Source organism: Neomonachus schauinslandi, chromosome 3 (genome assembly GCF_002201575.2).
Source record: "Neomonachus schauinslandi chromosome 3, ASM220157v2, whole genome shotgun sequence".
Taxonomy (NCBI): domain Eukaryota; kingdom Metazoa; phylum Chordata; class Mammalia; order Carnivora; family Phocidae; genus Neomonachus; species Neomonachus schauinslandi.
In genome coordinates this window covers 111,091,080-111,110,630 of record NC_058405.1, presented here as the reverse complement: position 1 = coordinate 111,110,630, position 19,551 = coordinate 111,091,080, and the positions used below count along the sequence as shown (strand labels likewise).

At 37.4% G+C, this 19,551-nt stretch overlaps 1 pseudogene; it reads left to right on the top strand.

Annotated features, from left to right (window-relative positions):
- Positions 1–17,659, top strand: part of LOC110592333 — a 198,084-nt pseudogene extending 180,425 nt beyond the window's left edge.
- Positions 17,660–19,551: the final 1,892 nt, after the last annotated feature.

The window sequence follows — 19,551 nt, the reverse complement described above, 5'->3', positions numbered from 1 at the left end:
TAACTTAGAGTAAATAACACAATAAGAGGTAGCATATCTAAGTTTCTTACCACTTTCTCCTAGGATTATTCATGAGGATGAGAGCAGCTCACATTTGCATAAAAAGTAGTAATTGCGTGGAGATTCCAATGGTTAGTACTGACTACTACTTTTATTTCAAGTTGGCATGCTGTCTCATTGATATATAATTAATATTCATGAATTGATTGCAGGGTTTATACTTTTCCATATTATGGGACTTTCAGGATAAAATAATGTTTAAATAGTTGGCACTCAGTTCATGATGATAAATTATGATGTGATCTTTGGAGCTTCACAATGAGGATTTAAGTATTCCCTGTTTATTCTTTATAGAATATTTAACAAACACTTAAATAATATTTACCATGTGTCAGGCACTGTTCTAGGTGCATAATACCTAATAATTGATTTGATTTTCATAAAAAGTCTGTGAGATAGGTACTCTTATCATTTTCATTTTACCAAAGAATAAACTGAAGCACAGAGATCTTATATTTGCCCGAGGTTACAACATACTAGATAGTAAAGCTGGGGTTTGGCCAGGGGAAGTCTGACTCCAAAATGTATGTTTTTACCAGTGTACAATGTAACCATTTACTTCTTTTTTTTTTTTTAAAGATTTTATTTATTTATTTGACAGAGAGAGACACAGCGAGAGAGGGAATACAAGCAGGCGGAGTGGAAGAGGGAGAAGCAGGCTTCCCGCTGAGCAGGGAGCCCGATGCGGGGCTCGATCCCAGGACCCTGGGATCATGACCCGAGCTGAAGGCAGACGCTTAACGACTGAGCCACGCAGGCGCCCCCTGTAACCATTTACTTTTAAGGCATTTAAATAAGATTGGAATAAGAGACATACAAAAAAATTAACTAAAAATTGGAAGATCCAAAGTCATAAAGTGAATGAAAGGGAAAATTATTATACTGAATAGTTAAGTACTAAATTTAGCTTTGAGGTTTCTAATAGGCAAGTCATAAAGGAAAATGAGTTGAATTAGATGGTTTGTAGTCTAATGATGTAATGTATGGTGGTTAACATAACATAATAATAAAAAAAGAGAACTTAGAATTTCTTTGGATGAAGAAACTATCTCTAGTATAACAGATGTTTATATTATGAGGATCTTTTCGTAGAAGACACATCCTATAAAATTTCCACAGATTATATAGAAATTCTGTTTCTAGTATGTCTTATAATAAGAAATAAGTTGAAGATAATATTGAAAACACTAAAAATTTGTGAAGGAGACAATGGAAAGGGAGCTGCGGGAGGTGGGTGCATCTTGTGCCCATGTTCATACAATGTCCCAGCACTTGGAATTCTCCTGGGGCCGCCTGATTTCTGAGTGCCTGCTGAGCATTTCTACAGGAGAAAAACCAGTTTATGATTATCTGAGCTTAGGACAACTGCATTTTACATAGAACTCAGATGGTTGGGGGCGGAGCAAGATGGCAGAGGAGTAGGAGACCTGGATTTCGTCTGATCTCAGGAATTCAGCTGGATAGGGATCAGACCATTGTGAACACCTACGAACTCAATAGGAGATCGAAGAAAAGAATAGCAACAACTCTCTGAACAGAAAAGCGACCACTTTCTGGAAGGTAAGATGTGCGGAGAAGTGAATCCGAGACGATATTTGGGAGGATAGATGGCAGGAGGCCTCCGCTTCCGGCAAGTGATAGAGCAGCGGAGTACAAAATCAGAACTTTTAGAAGTCCGCTCTGCTGAGGGACGTCGCTCCAGTGGCTAAGCAGGGGGTGGAACCCTCACTGGGACAGGGTGGTCTCAGGACCCTCGGGGATCACAGAAAGACCGGGGGTGCCTGAGTGCGGCAAAGCTCCCAGGTATCTGAACAGGGAAGCTGGCTGCAGAGACGGAGCCGAGGAGCGGGCTCTCAGCTCAGGGTTGCCATAGACCGTGATCCGCGGCACAGTCGGGCCACTGCTCCTCCAGCAGGGACCCAACAAGTGGCAGATCCAGGGAGACTCCCCTTCCTCCCCTGGGAGGAGCGGCGCGGGAGCGCACCACAGGGATCTGTGGGGTTTGGAGACTCCACACGGGGTCGGGTGCCAGAGATAGACACACTCAGTCACAGTCCAGGTGAGCACCGAGTGCAGCTGGAGACTGGGGAGATGGGAGTGACTGACTGCTTTTCTCTGGGGGCGCACTGAGGAGCGGGGCCTCGAGTTCTCGGCTCCTCTGGGGCATAGATGGGGAGGCCGCCATTTTCACTCTCCTCCTCCAAAGCTGTATGGAAAGCTTGCAGGGAACAAAAGCTCCCGAGAGCAAACCCGAACAGATTACTTAGCCCAGACCGACAAGGGCGGGACAATTCCGCCTCCAGCAAAGACATCTGGGAACCATGGCAACAGGCCCCTCCCCCAGAAGATCAGCAAGAAGAGCCAGCCAAGACCAAGTTTACCGATCAATGAGAACGGCAGAACTCCAGAGCTCGGGGAACACTGCACATAGAATCCATGGCTTTTTTACCATGATTCTTTAGTCTTTCAAAGTTAATTTTTTTTTTAACTGTCTTTTTTATTTTTGAATTTTTCTTTTTCCCTTTTTCAACCAACATATTATCAATCCCTTTTTTGAAAAACATTTCTATTTTTCATTTTTAGAGTCATATTCTATCCCTTCATAGTAGTTAACCCTTATTTTTGGCATATATATATAAGTTGTTCTCTCTTTAAAATTTTGAGATACAATTTCTTCTAACAGATCAAAATATACCCTAAATCTCTAGTATATGGCTTTGTTCTAGTCTCCTGCCTGATCACATTCTCTCCTTTTTTTTTCTTTTTATTTTTAAATCCTCTTCTTTCTTTTTTCAAACAACTTCTTATCAGTTCCTTTTATAAAATTTTTTTATAATTTTCATCTTTACAGTCATATTCCATCTATTCATTGTATCAACCCTTATTTTTGTACATATATAAGTTTTTCTTTCTTTAAAATTTTGGGAGGCACTTTCTCCTAACAGACCAAAATACACCCAAAATCTAGTGTGTGGCACTGATCTATGCACCAGCCTGATCATATTTGATCATATTCTGTTTTTTTTGTTTTGTTCTGTGTTTGTTTGTTTTTATCTTTTTCTTTTTCTTTTTTCTTTCTTTCCCTTTCTTTTCCCCTGGTTTCAGGTCTTTTCTGATTTGTTTAGAGTATATTTTCTGGGGATGTTGTTACCCTGTTAGCATTTTGTTCGCTCATTCATCTATTATCCTCTGGACAAAATGACAAGATGGAAAAAATCACCTCAACAAAAAGAACAAAAGGTAATACTGACTGCCAGGGACCTACTCAATACAGACATTAGTACGATGTCGGACCTAGAGTTCAGAATCATGATTTTAAAGATACTAGCTGAGCTTGAAAAAAGAATGGAAGTTATTAGAGAAACCCTTTGTGGAGAAATAAAAGAACTAAAATCTAACCAGGTCAAAATCAAAAAGGCTATTAATGAGGTGCAATAAAAAATGGGGGTGTTAACTGCTAGGATAAATGAGGCAGAAGAGAGAATTAGTGATATAGAAGACCAAATGATGGAAAATAAAGAAGCTGAGAAAAAGAGAGATAAACAACTACTGGATCACGAGGGCAGAATTTGAGAGATAAGTGATATCATAAGATGAAACAACATTAGAATAATTGGGATGCCAGAAGAAGAAGAAAGAGAGAGAGGGGCAGAAGGTATATTGGAGCAAATTATAGCAGAGAACTTCCCTAATTTGGGGAAGGAAACAGGCATCAAAATCCAGGAGGCACAGAGAACCCCTCTCAAAATCAATAAAATAGGTGAACACCCTGACATCTAATAGTAAAAGTTAGGAGTCTCAGAGACAAAGAGAAAATCCTGAAAGTAGCTTGGGAGAAGAGATCTATAACCTACAATGATAGAAACATTAGATTGGCAACAGACTTATCCACAGAGACCTGGCAGGCCAAAAAGGACTGGCATGATATATTCGGAGCACTAAATGAGAAAAATATGCAGCCAAGAATACTATATCCAGCTAGGCTGTCATTGAAAATAGAAGGAGAGATAAAAAGCTTCCAGGACAAACAAAAACTAAAGGAATTTGCAAACACAAAACCAGCCCTACAAGAAATATTGAAAGGGGTCCTCTAAGCAAAGAGAGAGCCTAAAAGCAACATAGACCAGAAAGGAACAGAGACAATATACAGTAACAGCCACCTTACAGGCAATACAATGGCACTAAATTCATATCTTTCAATAGTTACCCTTAATGTAAATGGGCTAAATGCCCCAATCAAAAGACACAGGGATTCAGACTGGATAATAAAAGAAGACCCATCAATATGCTGTCTGCAAGAGACTCATTTTAGACCCAAAGACACCCCCAGATTGAAAGTGAGGGGATGGAAAACCATTTACCATGCTAATGGACACCAAAAGAAAGCTGGGGTGGCAATCCTTATATCAGACAAATTAGATTTTAAACCAAAGACTGTAATAAGAGATGAGGAAGGACACTATATCTTACTTAAAGGGTCTATCCAACAAGATCTAACAATTGTAAATATCTATGCCCCTAACATGGAAGCAGCCAATTATATAAGGCAATTAATAACAAAAGCAAAGAAACACATCGACAACAATACAATATTAGTGGGGGACTTTAATACCACCCTCACAGAAATGGACAGATCATCTAAGCAAAAGATCAATAAGGAAATAAAGACTTTAAATGACACACTGGACTAAATGGACTTCACAGACATATTCAGAACATTCCATCCCAAAGCAACAGAATACACATTCTTCTCTAGTGCCCATGGACCATTCTCCAGAATAGATCACATCGTAGGTCACAAATCAGGTCTCAACTGGTACCAAAAGATTGGGATCATTCCCTGCCTACTTTCAGACCACAAGGCTTTGAAACTAGAACCAATCACGAGAGGAAAGTTGGAAAGAGCTCAAATACATGGAGGCTAAAGAGCATCCTACTAAAGAATGAATGGGTCAACCAGGAAATTAAAGAAAAATTTAAAAAATTTATGGAAACCAATGAAAATGAAAACACAACTGTTCAAAATCTTTGGGATGCAGCAAAGGCAGTCCTAAGAGGAAAGTATATAGCAACACAAGCCATTCTTAAGAAACAAGAAGGGTCTCAAATACACACCCTAACCCTACTCCTAAAGGAGCTGGAGAAAAAACAGCAAATAAGGCCTAAACCCAGCAGGAGAGGAGAAATAATAAAGATTGGAGCAGAAATCAATGAAATAGAAACTAAAAGAACAGTAGAACAGATCAATGAAACTAGGAGCTGGTTCTTTGAAAGAATTAACAAGATTGATAAAGCCCTGGTCAGACTTATCAAAAAGAAAAGAGAAATGACCCAAATCAACAAAATCATGAATGAAAGAGGAGAGATCACCACCAACACCAAAGAAATACAAACAATTCTAAGAACATATTATGAGCAACTCTATGCCAGCAAATTAGATAACCTGGAAGAAATGGATGCATTCCTAGAGATGTATCAACTACCAAAACTGAACGAGGAAGTAATAGAAAACCTGAACAGACCTATAACCACTAAGGAAATTGAAGCAGTCATCAAAAATCTCCCAAAAAACAAAAGCCCAGGGCCAGATGGCTTCCCAGGGGAATTCTACAAAACTTTTAAAGTAGAATTAACACCTATTCTTAGGAAACTGTTCCAAAAAATAGAAATGGAAGGAAAACTTCCAAACTCGTTTTATGAGGCCACCATTACATTGATCCCAAAACCAGACAAAGACCCCATCAAAAAGGAGAATTACAGACCAATATCCTTGATGAACGTGGATGCAAAAATTCTCACCAAAATACTAGCCAGTAGGATCCAACAGTACATTAAAAGGATTATTCACCACGACCAAGTGGGATTTATCCCTGGGCTGCAAGGTTGGTTCAACATCCGCAAATCAATCAACGTGATACAACACATTAACAAAAGAAAGAACAAGAATCATGATCCTCTCAATAGATGCAGAAAAAGCATTTGACAAAGTACAGCATCCTTTCTTGATCAAAACTCTTCAGAGTATAGGGATAGAGGGTACATACCTCAATATCATAAAAGCCATCTATGGAAAACCCACAGCGAATATCATTCTCAATGGGGAAAAACTGAGAGCTTTCCCCCTAAGGTCAGGAATGCAGCAGGGATGTCCACTATCACCATTGCTATTCAACATAGTATTAGACGTCCTAGCCACAGCAATCAGACAACAAAAAGAAATAAAAGGCATCCAAATCAGCAAAGAAGAAGTCAAACTCTCAGTGTTTGCAGATGATATGATACTTCATGTAGAAAACCCAAAAGACTCCACCCCAAAACTGCTAGAACTCATACAGGAATTCAGTAAAGTGGCAGGATATAAAATCAATGCATAGAAATCAGGGATATTCCTATACACCAACCACAAGACAGAAGAAAGAGAAATTAAGGAGTCGATCCCATTTACAATTGCACCCAAAACCATAAGATACTTAGGAATAAATCCAACCAAAGAGGCAAAGAATCTGTACTCAGAAAACTATAAAATACTCATGAAAGAAATTGAGGAAGACACAAAGAAATGGAAAAACGTTCCATGCTCATGGATTGGAAGAACAAATATTGTGAAGATGTCAATGCTACCTAGAGCAATCTACACATTCAATGCAATCCCCATCAAAATACCATCCACTTTTTTCAAAGAAATGGAACAAATAATCCTAAAATTTGCATGGAAACAGAAAAGACCCCTAATAGAGGAATGTTGAAAAAGCAAAGCAAAGCTGGTGGCATCACAATTCTGGACTTCCAGCTCAATTACAAAGCTGTCATCATCAAGACAGTATGGTACTGGCACAAAAACAGACAAATAGATCAATGGAACAGAATAGAGAGCCCAGAAATGGACCCTCATCTCTATGGTCAACTAATCTTTGACAAAGCAGGAAAGAATGTCCAATGGAAAAAAAAAAAAAAAAAGAATGTCCAATGGAAAAAAGACAGTCTCTTCAACAAATGGTGTTGGGAAAATTGGACAGCCACATGCAGAAGAATGAAACTGGACCATTTCCTTACACCACACACAAAAATAGACTCAAAATGGTTGAAAGACCTCAATGTGAGACAGGAGTCCATCAAAATCCTAAAGGAGAACACGGGCAGCAACCTCCTCGACCTCAGCCGCAGGAACTTCTTCCTAGAAACATCGCCAAAGGCAAGGGAAGCAAGGGCAAAAATGAACTACTGGGACTTCATCAAGATAAAAAGCTTTTGCAAAGCAAAGGAAACAGTCAACAAAACCAAAAGACAAGCGACAGAATGGGAGAAGATATTTGCAAATGACATATCAGATAAAAGACTAGTATCCAAAATCTATAAAGAACTTATCAAAGTCAACACCCAAAGAACAAATAATCCAATCAAGTAATGGGCAGAAGACATGAACAGACATTTTTCCAAAGAAGACATCCAAATGGCCAATAGATACATGAAAAAGTGTTCAACATCACTCGGCATCAGGGAAATCCAAATCAAAACCTTAATGAGATACCACCTCACACCTGTCAAAATGGCTAAAATTAACAAATCAGGAAACAACAGATGTTGGCGGGGATGCGGAGAAAGGGGAACCCTCCTACACCGTTGGTGGGAATGCAAGCTGGTGCAACCACTCTGGAAAACAGTATGGAGGTTCCTCAAAAAGTTGAAAATAGAGCTACCCTATGATCCAGCAATTGCACTACTGGGTATTTACCCCAAAGATACAAATGTAGAGATCCAAAGGAGTATGTGCACCCCAATATTTATAAGTAGCAATGTCCACAATAGCCAAACTATGGAAAGAGCCAAGATGTCCATCAACAGATGAATGGATAAAGAAGAAGTGGTATATATATACAATGGAATATTATGCAGCCATCAAAAGGAATGGAATCTTGCCGTTTGCAAAGACGTGGATGGAACTGGAGGATGTTATGCTGAGCGAAATAAGTCAATCAGAGAAAGACATGTATCATATGACCTCACTGATATGAGGAATTCTTAATCTCAGGAAACAAACTGAGGGTTGCTGGAGTGTGGGTGGGTGGGAGGAATGGGGTTGCTGGGTGATAGACATTGGGGAGGGTATGTGCTATGGTGAGAACTGTGAATTGGGCAAGACTGTTGAATCACAGATCTGTACCTCTGAAACAAATAATGCAATATATGTTAAGAAAAAAAAAAAAAGAAGAGAAAGAAGAAGATAGCAGGAGGGGAAGAATGAAGGGGGGAAAATCGGGGGGGGGAGACGAACCATGAGAGACAATGGACTCTGAAAAACAAACTGAGGGCTCTAGAGGGGAGGGGGTGGGAGGATGGGTTAGCCTGGTGATGGGTATTAAAGAGGGTACATTCTGCATGGAGCACTGGGTGTTATGCACAAACAATGAATCATGGAACACTACATCAAAAACTAATGATGAAATGTATGGTGATTAACATAACAATAAAAAATTTAAAAATTTTTTTGAAGGAAATTCTAAAGGAAACTGTTTATTAACATCCTTGGGAAATCTCTGTTCTTCCTGAATTTAATAATAGAACATAGACAAAGAATTATTTTCATAAATTCTTCTCGCCTAATTTTTTTTAAGAGTTATTTATTCATTTTAGAGAGAGAGAGCACAAGCAGGCGGGGCAGGGAGAAGGAGAGAGAATCTCAAGCAGACTCCACACTGAGCGTAGAGCCTAACCCAGGGCTCCATCTCACGACCCTGAGATCACAACCCAAGGGAAAACTGAAAGTCAGATGCTCAACCAACTTCACCACCCAGATGCCCATGCTCACCAAATTTTCTAAAAGAAACTTAAAAATAACTTACCCTTTTACTTCTTAAGTAGGCATCTTATTTTTAGCAAGTTTAAATACTTGTAATTAATGCAATTTCTGATATATTGTAATTATTAATACTTAAAATAAAACTGGGGTGCCTGGATGGCTCAGTTGGTTAAGCATCTGCCTTCAGCTCAGGTCATGATCTCAGGGTCCTGGGATCGAGTCCTGCATCGGGCTCCCTGCTTGGCAGGGAGTCTGCTTCCCCCCTCCCTCTGACCCTCTCCCACACTCGTGCACTTGCTCTCTCTCTCTCTCTGTCTCAAATAAATAAAATCTTTAAAAAAATAAAACAAAACTGACATATTCTTTAGATGTGTCTGTAGAATGTAATTAGTTTAGTAATTTAGTATCTACTAAAATCAGTTTTAAGATGTATGAGCTAGTTCTTCTTAGCCAGTAGGTAGGAAAAACTTACTCTTCCTCCTGTATGTTTCTTTTACTCTCACACGATTATCACACTCACAACACTTGTGACACAACACTCCCCACACTGGCAATTCTGTGTGATAGCAGCTGGATGCCCTACAATTCAATTCAATTCAATTCAATTCTGACGCTAGTTGGAGTTAGTGCAGATTCCCAGTTAAGGGCTTAGTCCCACAAGACTGCCCCCCACTTCAGATGCCACTTGCAAGTAGTAGGTCCCAGGTCACCTCAGTTATTCGATCTTGGCTACAGACTGGAGGTTCCCATGACATCTCCTCTTAGATTGTTATTTGTAGAATAGCTCCAGAATTCAAGGAAATACTTATGTTTACCAGTTTATTAAATAATAGAAGATGATAAAGGATACAGATGACCACCTAGATGAAGAGATACATAGGTGAAGTCCCAAAGGGTCCCAGACACAGGAGCTTCTGGCCCCATGGAGATGGGGGTGTGCCACCCTCCTGTTATATGTAGTCCATTTTTAGAGTAGATCCTACAAAATATATCTGTGAGGTTAGTATAATTCCCATAATTACGTGGTAGAAATGAAAAAAATTCAGAATTTCATCTAAGTACAAATGAATATGGGTTTTCAGAATTCAATAAACATTCTATAAAAATTCATGAAAAAGTTTGTCCTAAATAGGTGTTTGAGAAAATATACAATACTGTCTTGCCTCCAGTATATGATTGATTTACTCAAAGGTGTAATGTTGATCTGTTGGAAATAAATGTAGAATTTATATTACTATATCCTCCTTGAAATCATGGTAAAAATATGTCACCTAGACAATCAACTCTAGTCAATGAGAATTTCCTCCCCAAGCTTTTTCTCATCACTGAGAATGGTGTAATTGTAGGGAGGGTGTACTTCATAGTAAATTGATATTTTCAGCATGATTTTTCAAACTTTAACCTTTCTAATTTTTAGATACATTAGTAAATTGATAATGCGTAGAACCCTACGTAAGTGTGTCAATTCGATGAAATCAATTTCCACTAAATTCAGTGTTTCTTACTGACACTCTGTTTTTTCTCATGTGATGCTCCCTCAAAGCAATGGAATCTCTAAGGATAGTCAATGGGTAGAATAGATGAAGTTGTAAAACAAAAATTATCATTTCTACCATCCCATGCCAAAATATATCTTATTAATTCAGAACATCCAATTATATTTGTGAGATTCATGCACATTGCTGTATGTCACTATAATTTTTTTGTATTGCATTCCATTTAGTGCCATGTTTGATTCTTAATAATAAGTATATAAAAACCATGGTTTTATGGTGCCTTAATTAAAAGAGTCTTTTCAGATACCAATTTTTGAATTGCCTCTCCTTTTTTGGTACCTTATAGATTTTTACATTCCAAGGCATTGTGCACTACTACTGAGATGGTTAGGTGTGTTACTCTCTTTGGGTATAGTATGAGAAGTGTGGGTGTTAAAGGTGGAGTGAAAAAGGAAAGCTTGCACAGTGTTCCTATTGCAGTTACTTTCTCAGATTATTTTTATGAGAGAGTGTGTATTTTCATTGAAGATCTAGAAGTTGTATGAGCCTGTGTTGGCCACTTGGAAAGGTTTTCTGTACCCTCAAGGATATATTCAAATCCCTAGTTACATAGTAGACTGCAGTGCAAATGTGTAATGTATCAGTTTGACATTTGAAAGCTCTAAATATTGAGGCTGAATTCCTCTGGTTTAACTGTAGGGATTTTGTGTCATTGGTTGGCTACCACTCTCTTAACCACTATCTCGAGTTTAATATCTCAGATTAATTTTGCCTACTTTAAAAAATTGTGTACACATAATTCAGTATTTTTGTGTGCGTATGACTTCTTTTCTTCCAGTTTATTCTTAGGAAATTCATTCATTTTTATGTCATTGTAGTTACATTTTTATTTTTGTATTGCTTTCCATGCTATGAATATACCATGATCTATGTGTCTCATTTATAGTTGATGGAAATTTCAGGGTGTTTTCCATTTGGGGCTTTTATGAATGACACTACTATAAACTTTCAGAGGTTCCTTGGTCCCGTGATGGTAATTATCATTACCAGCCAGTGTAGAGAATTTTGATTCCTCTTCTTAAGCCTCCTAGTGGCAGGCCTGTGGAATTCTTGTTGAGATTCTAACCATTTTTACAGAGATGAAATGAAGAATGCTAAGTGGAGTCTCCAGGACTAGAAAACATGAAGCGATTGCATGTAATTACTACTGCAGAAAGCAAATTTTATTATACCAAAGCATGCTCACCAGTTAAAGCTGTTTCTCCACAAAATTCACACTTCAAAAATATGGGGGAAATTTGCAGCCATTTATTTACTTATTTTAGCTACTAGAATCTGTATGTTTTATTGAAAAAGGAAGTCATTAGGAAAAATTCCTAGAAATAGAATTGTTGGGCAAAAGAATAGATACATTTTGAGATTTCTGATTAAGGAGCAATGACATTTTACACCCCATCACAATGTGTCAGAATGCCAATCTCCCTGACTAATGGCACATATTGATTATTGCCAATTTTACTGGCTGAAAATAGGATCTCTGTGTTGTTTTTATTTGCATTGCTTTGATTGCTGGTGATGTTGAAACAGTGTATCTAATAGTGAGACAGAGCTTGAAGTGAGAAGAGAGGGAAAGGAAAGAGATAATTAAGCTTTTTTTTTTTTTATGGTTTTCATTCTGATTTCTGTTATTAAAATGTGTAAAACCAGTTTTGGATAAAATTGCCCCCTTTATCATTTACCTATCTGTTCTGCAAGTCTTTTGCCACTTAATTATCTATTTTTCCACATTTCAGATTTCTAGATGGAGCTGGAGGCAAGAGGCATGAGGTGGGGTCTAAGAGATTGGGAACCATTAGGATTAGATGGGACCAACTATTACATTTCCTTTTCTTCCACTCCTCTTCTTCCAAACTTTAGATTATAAAGGGGCACACATACACTGTGGTAATTCTATTCTACCTTTCTGAAAAAAGCCAGAACACCTAAATTTTAAGATTTTAAAATAAATTTTGCCTTAGTGGTAATAAAGCACAAGAAAACCAGTGTTGAACAATGCAAGTTAATGGCAAACCATTTTCTTCGTATTTTAAAGCACCTTGTGTATATAAATATTTAGTGTACTTGTGTATAGTAAGTATTTTAAAAATGTTGAAAGAATGAATGAATAAGTGAATGAATGAATGTTTACTTGCAAGATATGAATGCTAGCAGGAAAAAAGAATCAAGTTGGGAAATGTAAACTGGTTTTTAAATTTCTTTTATGTCTGCTGTTTACTGAAAATGTTAGAGGTTTGATTCATCAAAAATCAATGAGTAAAATATTACTCATTGAAGAAATAATGATTTTTATATTGTCCATTATTATGTATCAATTTACGTGCCAATATGGTTTGTCAAAAGCAAACCAAGTGGGAGATTGCTGTCGAATATGCTATTACTATGGGTTTGTTGGTAATTAAACATCCTATGGTGAGAGAAAAATCATTCAAAATATTATCAAAGAAAAATCCACTTTGATGGATATGCATTATTGCTTCAGAGATTTTTCACTGTTGTTACAGCTAAACTAACAATTAGCCCTCAAATTTGTAATATTAAATATATAGATGAAATATTAGAAATACAATTGGAACAGCAATAATGTAGTGTACATTACAAAGTCTCTTCATAAAAATACTAAGCTTTCAGTTCCCAGGAAGGATTAAGATGTATGGAAATGGAGAGGTAATTCTGGAAAGACATTTGGAGGCAGAGAATAAAGATCCATTCATGTTAGCTTGATGATTGGAAATGTTATAAGATGGATACAGAATTTAAAAAAAAAATGAAAGTAAACTATCTTAGCAGATGTCACAAAATATTAGCACACAATTTTTTAAAATGTTTATAATTATCCTTTTTGAAAAATGAAATGTTTAGATGCAAAGCATCTCAGGGAACTACCTTAGTAGAGATCATTCTTTACTATTATAATGTTCTTCCTTTATGACTTAAGTTATTTTCAGTTTCAACTTCTTGCCCTTGCAAACTGATTATTTCCTCACTTCCTTTCTTTTCTTTTGTCATAATATATCTTTATTTAAGACTTCTGCTTATTTATAGCATGTGTAGGTTTCTATTGTTTCAGAGGTCCTGCTTATGGACTTCTCTTTTTGTATATATCCAGATTTGCTCATCACATTTCCTAATTTCTACTTTCTGTGTCTTACAGTCCAAATTCAGAGAGAGATCATCTAATTAAGTGAAAGATTCACAAAATATAATGCATTTCTGGTGTAACTTTTATGTCAGGAGCTCAGGAGCCATTTCAGGAAAATTGCCACTAGTATGTATTTGTTATTAACTGCTCTGGAGTTTATTTTCAGAGTAAAAATTCAGGGAACAAAATGCTGTCTTGGGGTCCCATCACTAGCCACATCACCTTGGTGGAGTTCTGAGGTCACCTACATGTAAGAACATGCTTAGAAGAAGGTTATACATAAGAGAAGTATATTGAAATTTTTCAGGGCTTTGCAGAACTGGTAGATACGTTCCATGGTATGCCTTCCAACTGATGTTAACAGTGATAGTAGATAAAAATCTTAAAGAATCAAAAATTTTTAAAAAGCTGAAACTCCAAAATAGTTATCATTTTATCATAAAATCATTTAATACATTAAAGTGCTATCTACTGTCATTTATTTTGCCAAGAAAATGTGATTATAATGAATAACACCTCAATTAATCTAAGATAGTATTAAAAATGTTGGTATTCTAATAGTTTATACATGGTCAGTCTATCTAATTAAAAGCGCTATAATAAAGGTTAACTCTACTCTCAAGTTCCGGAGTAAAATCATATTTAAACCATATTGAAATAATAAGTCAAGCAGAAGAGCGCAGTTATCAGAAAGGACCACCCTGTATAAATGTTGAAGTGATTTATTCAGAGAAGTCCTTTACTTTTTATGGTAGAGACCCATGGAGAAGTAAACTTTCAGTTTAGGAGGCAAAGGAATTGGTGATTTACCCATTTGACAGTAGTAGTTATTTTTTTAAATTAAAGAGAATGGGGTTTATCTTCAAAGTAAAGGTTTAGTTACCAAAGCCACATCATTATTCTGGTTATTGAACCTGAGACTTTCCTCTCACAGTAAACAAGAAGATGAAATAGTTTCAGAGAGGGAGAAATGTGAGCTTTTCTGTGAGCTTTATTGGGTGTTCTTATGCACTTGTGAAATGTTTTCCTATTTTAGGTTAAGTATTAAGTAGAGTGACATGTAGCTGCACCATTTTTACACCCCCTTCTTAACTGACATACACTTCCATACACTATTTGAAATAATAAGTGAGCAATTTGAATTAAGTGTAGGTGTTAGTAACATTTGCAGAATTTTCCACATTTTGCTCTTGGCTCCTGCCATTAGACTTTTAACTATTGAGAAAGAAAGCTATAGACATTTCAAGTGATACCCTGTCTGGTTTCCTTCATAATGGCAGTATGGAGCCAAATTTATCCTCATGAAACACACATGCAACTTGGTTTTGAGGAGAATTTCAGAATGGCAGTGCCAAATCTAGGATAGTGCATTAGAGATCATTTGTGCCTTTGTTTTCATTTTATAGGAGAAGACGGGCTCAGAAAAGTTGTCGGACAAAAGCAAAATTGCAAATAAAAATGGATATTTTACTAAAGAGAGGATATAGGCATACCTTCTTTTATTAAACTTCACAGACACTGAGGTTTTTTTTTGTTGTTTTGGGGGTGGTTTGTTTGTTTTGTTTTGTTTTGTTTTGTTTTGTTTTACAAAGTGAAGGTTTGTGACAACCCTATGTGGAGTAAGTCTTTTGGCATCGTTTTCCAGCAGCATTTGCTCACTTAATGTCTCTGTGTCACATATTGGTAATTCTCACAACATTTGAAACTTTTTCAATATATTTGTTATGTTGAGCTGTTATCAGTGATCTTTGATATTACTGCTGTCATTGTTTTGGGGTACCACCAACCATGCCTATATAAGATGGCAAGCATAAACAATAAATGTATGTGTTCTGACTGCATCACTGACCAGCACTCAATTTCTCTCCTTCTTCTCAGACCTCCCTATGCCTCAGCACAACAATATTGAAATTAGGCCAATTAATAACCCTACAGTGGCCCTTCTTAAGTGTTAAGTGAAAGGAAGAGTCGCAGATCCCTCACTTTCAATCAAAAGCTAAAGGTGATTAAGCTTAGTGAGGAAGGCATATCAAAAGCCAAGATAGGCTGAAAACTAGGTCTCTTGAACCAGTTAGTCAAGTTGTGACTGCAAAGGAAAAGTTTTTGAAGGAAATTAAAAGTGCTACTCTAGTGAACACACGAATGATAAGAAAGCAAAACAGCCTTATTGCTGATAGGGAGAAAGTTTTTGTGGCCTGGATGGATCAAACTAGCTACGACGTTCACTTAAGCCTAAGCCTGATCCAGAGCAAGGCCCTAACTCTCTTCATTTCTTTGAAGGCTGAGAGAGGGTTAGGAAGCTGCAGAAGAAAAGTTCGAAGTTAGTGGAGCTTGGTTTATGAGTTTTAAGGAAAAAAGTCATGTCTATAACATAAAATTGCAAGGTAAAGCAGCTGGTGCCAATTTAGAAGCCGCAGCAAGGTATCCAGAAGATCTAGCTAAGATAAGTAATGGAGGGTAGCTACATTGAACAGATTTATTTTTAAAGATTTTATTTATTTATTTGACAGAGAGAGACACAGCGAGAGAGGGAACACAAGCAGGGGGAGTGGGAGAGGGAGAAGCAGGGTCCCCGCTGAGCAGGGAGCCCAATGCGGGGCTCGATCCCAGGACCCTGGGATCATGACCTGGGCTGAAGGCAGGCTTAGTGACTGAGCCACCCAGGCGCCCCTACATTAAACAGATTTTCAATGTAGGTGAAAACAGCCTTCTATTTGGAAGAAGATGTCATCTAGGACTTTTATAGCTAGAGAGGAGAAGTCAATGCCTGGCTTTAAAGCTTCAAAGGACAGGCTGACTCTTGTTAGTGGCTAATGCCGCTGGTGACTCTAAATTAAAGCCAGTGCTCATTGACCATTCTGAAAATCCTAGGCCTCTTAAGAATTATGCTGACTCTACTCTGCCTGTGCTTTATAAACAGAACAACAAAGTCTGGATGATAGCACATCTGTTTACAACATGGTTTACTCAATATTTTAAGCCCACATGGAGATCTACTGCTCAGAAGAAAAAAATTTCTTTCAAAATATTACTGCAAACTGATAATGCACCTGGTCACCCAAGAGCTCTGATGGAGATGTACAAGAGATGAACATTTTTCATGCTTGCTAACATTACATGCATTCATTACATGCCTTTGGATCAAGGAGTAATTTTTTTTTTTTAAGATTTTATTTATTTATTTGAGAGAGAGAGAGAATGAGAGAGAGCACATGAGAGGGAGGAGAGTCAGAGGGAGAAGCAGACTCCCTGCCAAGCAGGGAGCCCGATGCGGGACTCGATTCTGGGACTCCAGGATCATGACCTGAGCCGAAGGCAGTTGCTTAACCAACTGAGCCACCCAGGCGCCCAGGAGTAATTTTGACGTACAAATTTTATTACTTAAGAAATTTATTTTTCATAAGGCAATAGCTGCCAATGGATAGTGATTTCTCTGATGGATCTGGACATGGTAAACTGGAAACTTTCTGGAAAGGATTCACCATTCTAAATGCCATTAAGAACATTTGTGACAATTCACAGGAAAATGTGAAAATATCAACATGCACACGAGTTTGGAAGAAGTTGATTCCAAATCTCAGGGATAACTTTGAAGGTTTAAAGACTTCAGTGGAGGAAGTAACTGTGGATGTAGTGGAAATAGAAAGAACTGGAATCAGAAGTGAGTCTGAAGATTTGACTGAATTGCTGCAATCTCGTGGTAAAACTTAAATGAATAAGTTGCTTCTTATGGATGAGCAAAGAAAGTGGTTTCTTGAGTTGGAATCTACTCCTGGTGAAGATGCTGTGAAGATTGTTGAAGTGACAACAAAGGATTTAGAATGTTATATTAACTTAGTTGATAAAGTGGGGGCAGAGTTTGAGAGGATTTACTCCCAATTTTGAAAGGAACTCTATTGTGGGTGAAATGCTATCAAATAGCATCAGTGCTACAGAGAAATCATTTGTAAAAGGAAGAGTCAATTGGTGCAGCAAATTTTATTGTCTTATTTTAAGAAATTTCCACATCCACCCCAATCTTCAGTAGCCACTATTCTGATTAGTCAGCAACCCACCAACATTGAGGCCATAATTCCTACTAGCAGGAGAGACTGGGTGGCTCAGTAGGTTAAGTGTCCAGAGTCTTGGTTTCAGCTAAGCTCATCATCTCAGGGTTGTGGGATCAAGACTGGTGTGGAGCTCCGTGCTCAGCAGGGAGTCTGCTTGAAGGTTCTCTCCCTCTGCCCTTCCTCCTGCTTGTGCATGCATGGGCTTTTTCTCTCTCTCAAATAAATAAATAAATAAGTACATAAATAAATCTTTAAAAAGAAAAAAAAGAATTTCCACTAGCAAAAATATTATAACTTGCTGAAAACTCAGATCATAGGTAGCATTTTTTTAGCAATAAAGCATTTTTAAATTAAGGTATGTACATTGTTTTATGAAACATAATGCTATTGTACACTTTTAATAGACTATAGTGTAGTATAAACATAACTTCTATATGCACTGGGAAACCAAAAACTTCAGTTGACTAGCTTTATTGATATTTGCTATATTGCAGTGGGCTGGAACCAAACCTGCAATATCTCTGAGGTACTCCTGTATGTTTATGGAGAGATTTTAAATAATTTATTCTGTTTTCTCCCAATTTATAAGAAAAAAGATTTTTTCATAAATTATTTTATAATGAGCAAATAAATTTAGAAACTTAATTTACACTTAATTTTTGAAGGAAACTCAGCATATGTTCCAACCCTAATTAACAACTTTGCTTTAACTTATCAAATGCTGTAGGGATATATACAAGTTTCTACAGTGTTCATGTTATGCCCTTTAAAAATTCCCACTGTGGAGGGGTGCCGGGGTGGCTCAGTCTTTAACCATCTGCCTTTGGCTCAGGTTATGATCCCAGGGTTCTGGGATCGAGCACCGCATCGGGCTCCCTGCTCAGCGGGAAGCCTGCTTCTCCCTTTCCAACTCCCCCTGCTTGTGTTCCCTCTCTTGCTGTGTCTCTGCAAATAAATAAATAAAATCTTAAAAAAAAAAAATTCTCACTGTGGAATGTCCTCAGTGTCTGTTGTTGAGACACATTTGTCCAACATTCTGCCCATTATTACAAGGAAATCCCATCAATTTAATTAAATAAGAAACAAGTGAAATATACAACCTCTTAGCTTACATCTAGTCTCTTTGCTACCTCACCATTTTGCTCTTGTTGATAATGCTCCTTGATGCTTTCGTGTGGAATTCTTTCTCAACATCTTAAGCTCCTAGAGGTCCCGGACTAATTTTTTATTCCCCAACACTCCTTCTCAGGGTCTGGTACAATATTATGAACATGTTGTTTTAATAAATTATTATTTGCTAAGTAATTATGTTATACTTGAGAGAGCTCATGCATGAGGTGGGTTATTCAGCAAGTAGTAATTAAGCAAGTGAAGTCATACATGCCTTTCATTTAGTTTTCACTCTTTCTATTTCTGTTTAATTTTGTTTGCTGATAATGTTCCCTAGGAATACCTAGAACTAATCCTCAGATGGTTCTGCCTTGTATATTGTAAGAAGATGACTACTATATAGTTGTTCTCTATGAGTAAACTCTCTGAAATTGAATTCTGAGGTGACCTTGGAGATGACGAGGTTGCAAGCTTTGAATTCTCATGGCTACTAACACTCTGAACTTCAATAAATCTTAGAGAAATTTATCAGAATTGAGAGATGTTATGAATTTTTACATTTTATTGAGTATTTTGATAGTTCTTATGAAGTACAAATCAGAAACTGTTCTTGAAAGGTGAGGTGGGAGTTTTTGAAATGAAAGGGTAAACCTATAGAGAATCTGAGATTAGCTAATCCTATTATTAGTTGAGTAAGAAACCCTGGAATTGGGCACATGACCAGGATGGGCACACATGCATCAATTGTACCTGATAGGGTACTGTAAAAACATCTTAGGCAATTTATCACAAACAGTAACTTACAGGTATGTCTTATTTAACATGTGTAACAGTTTATAA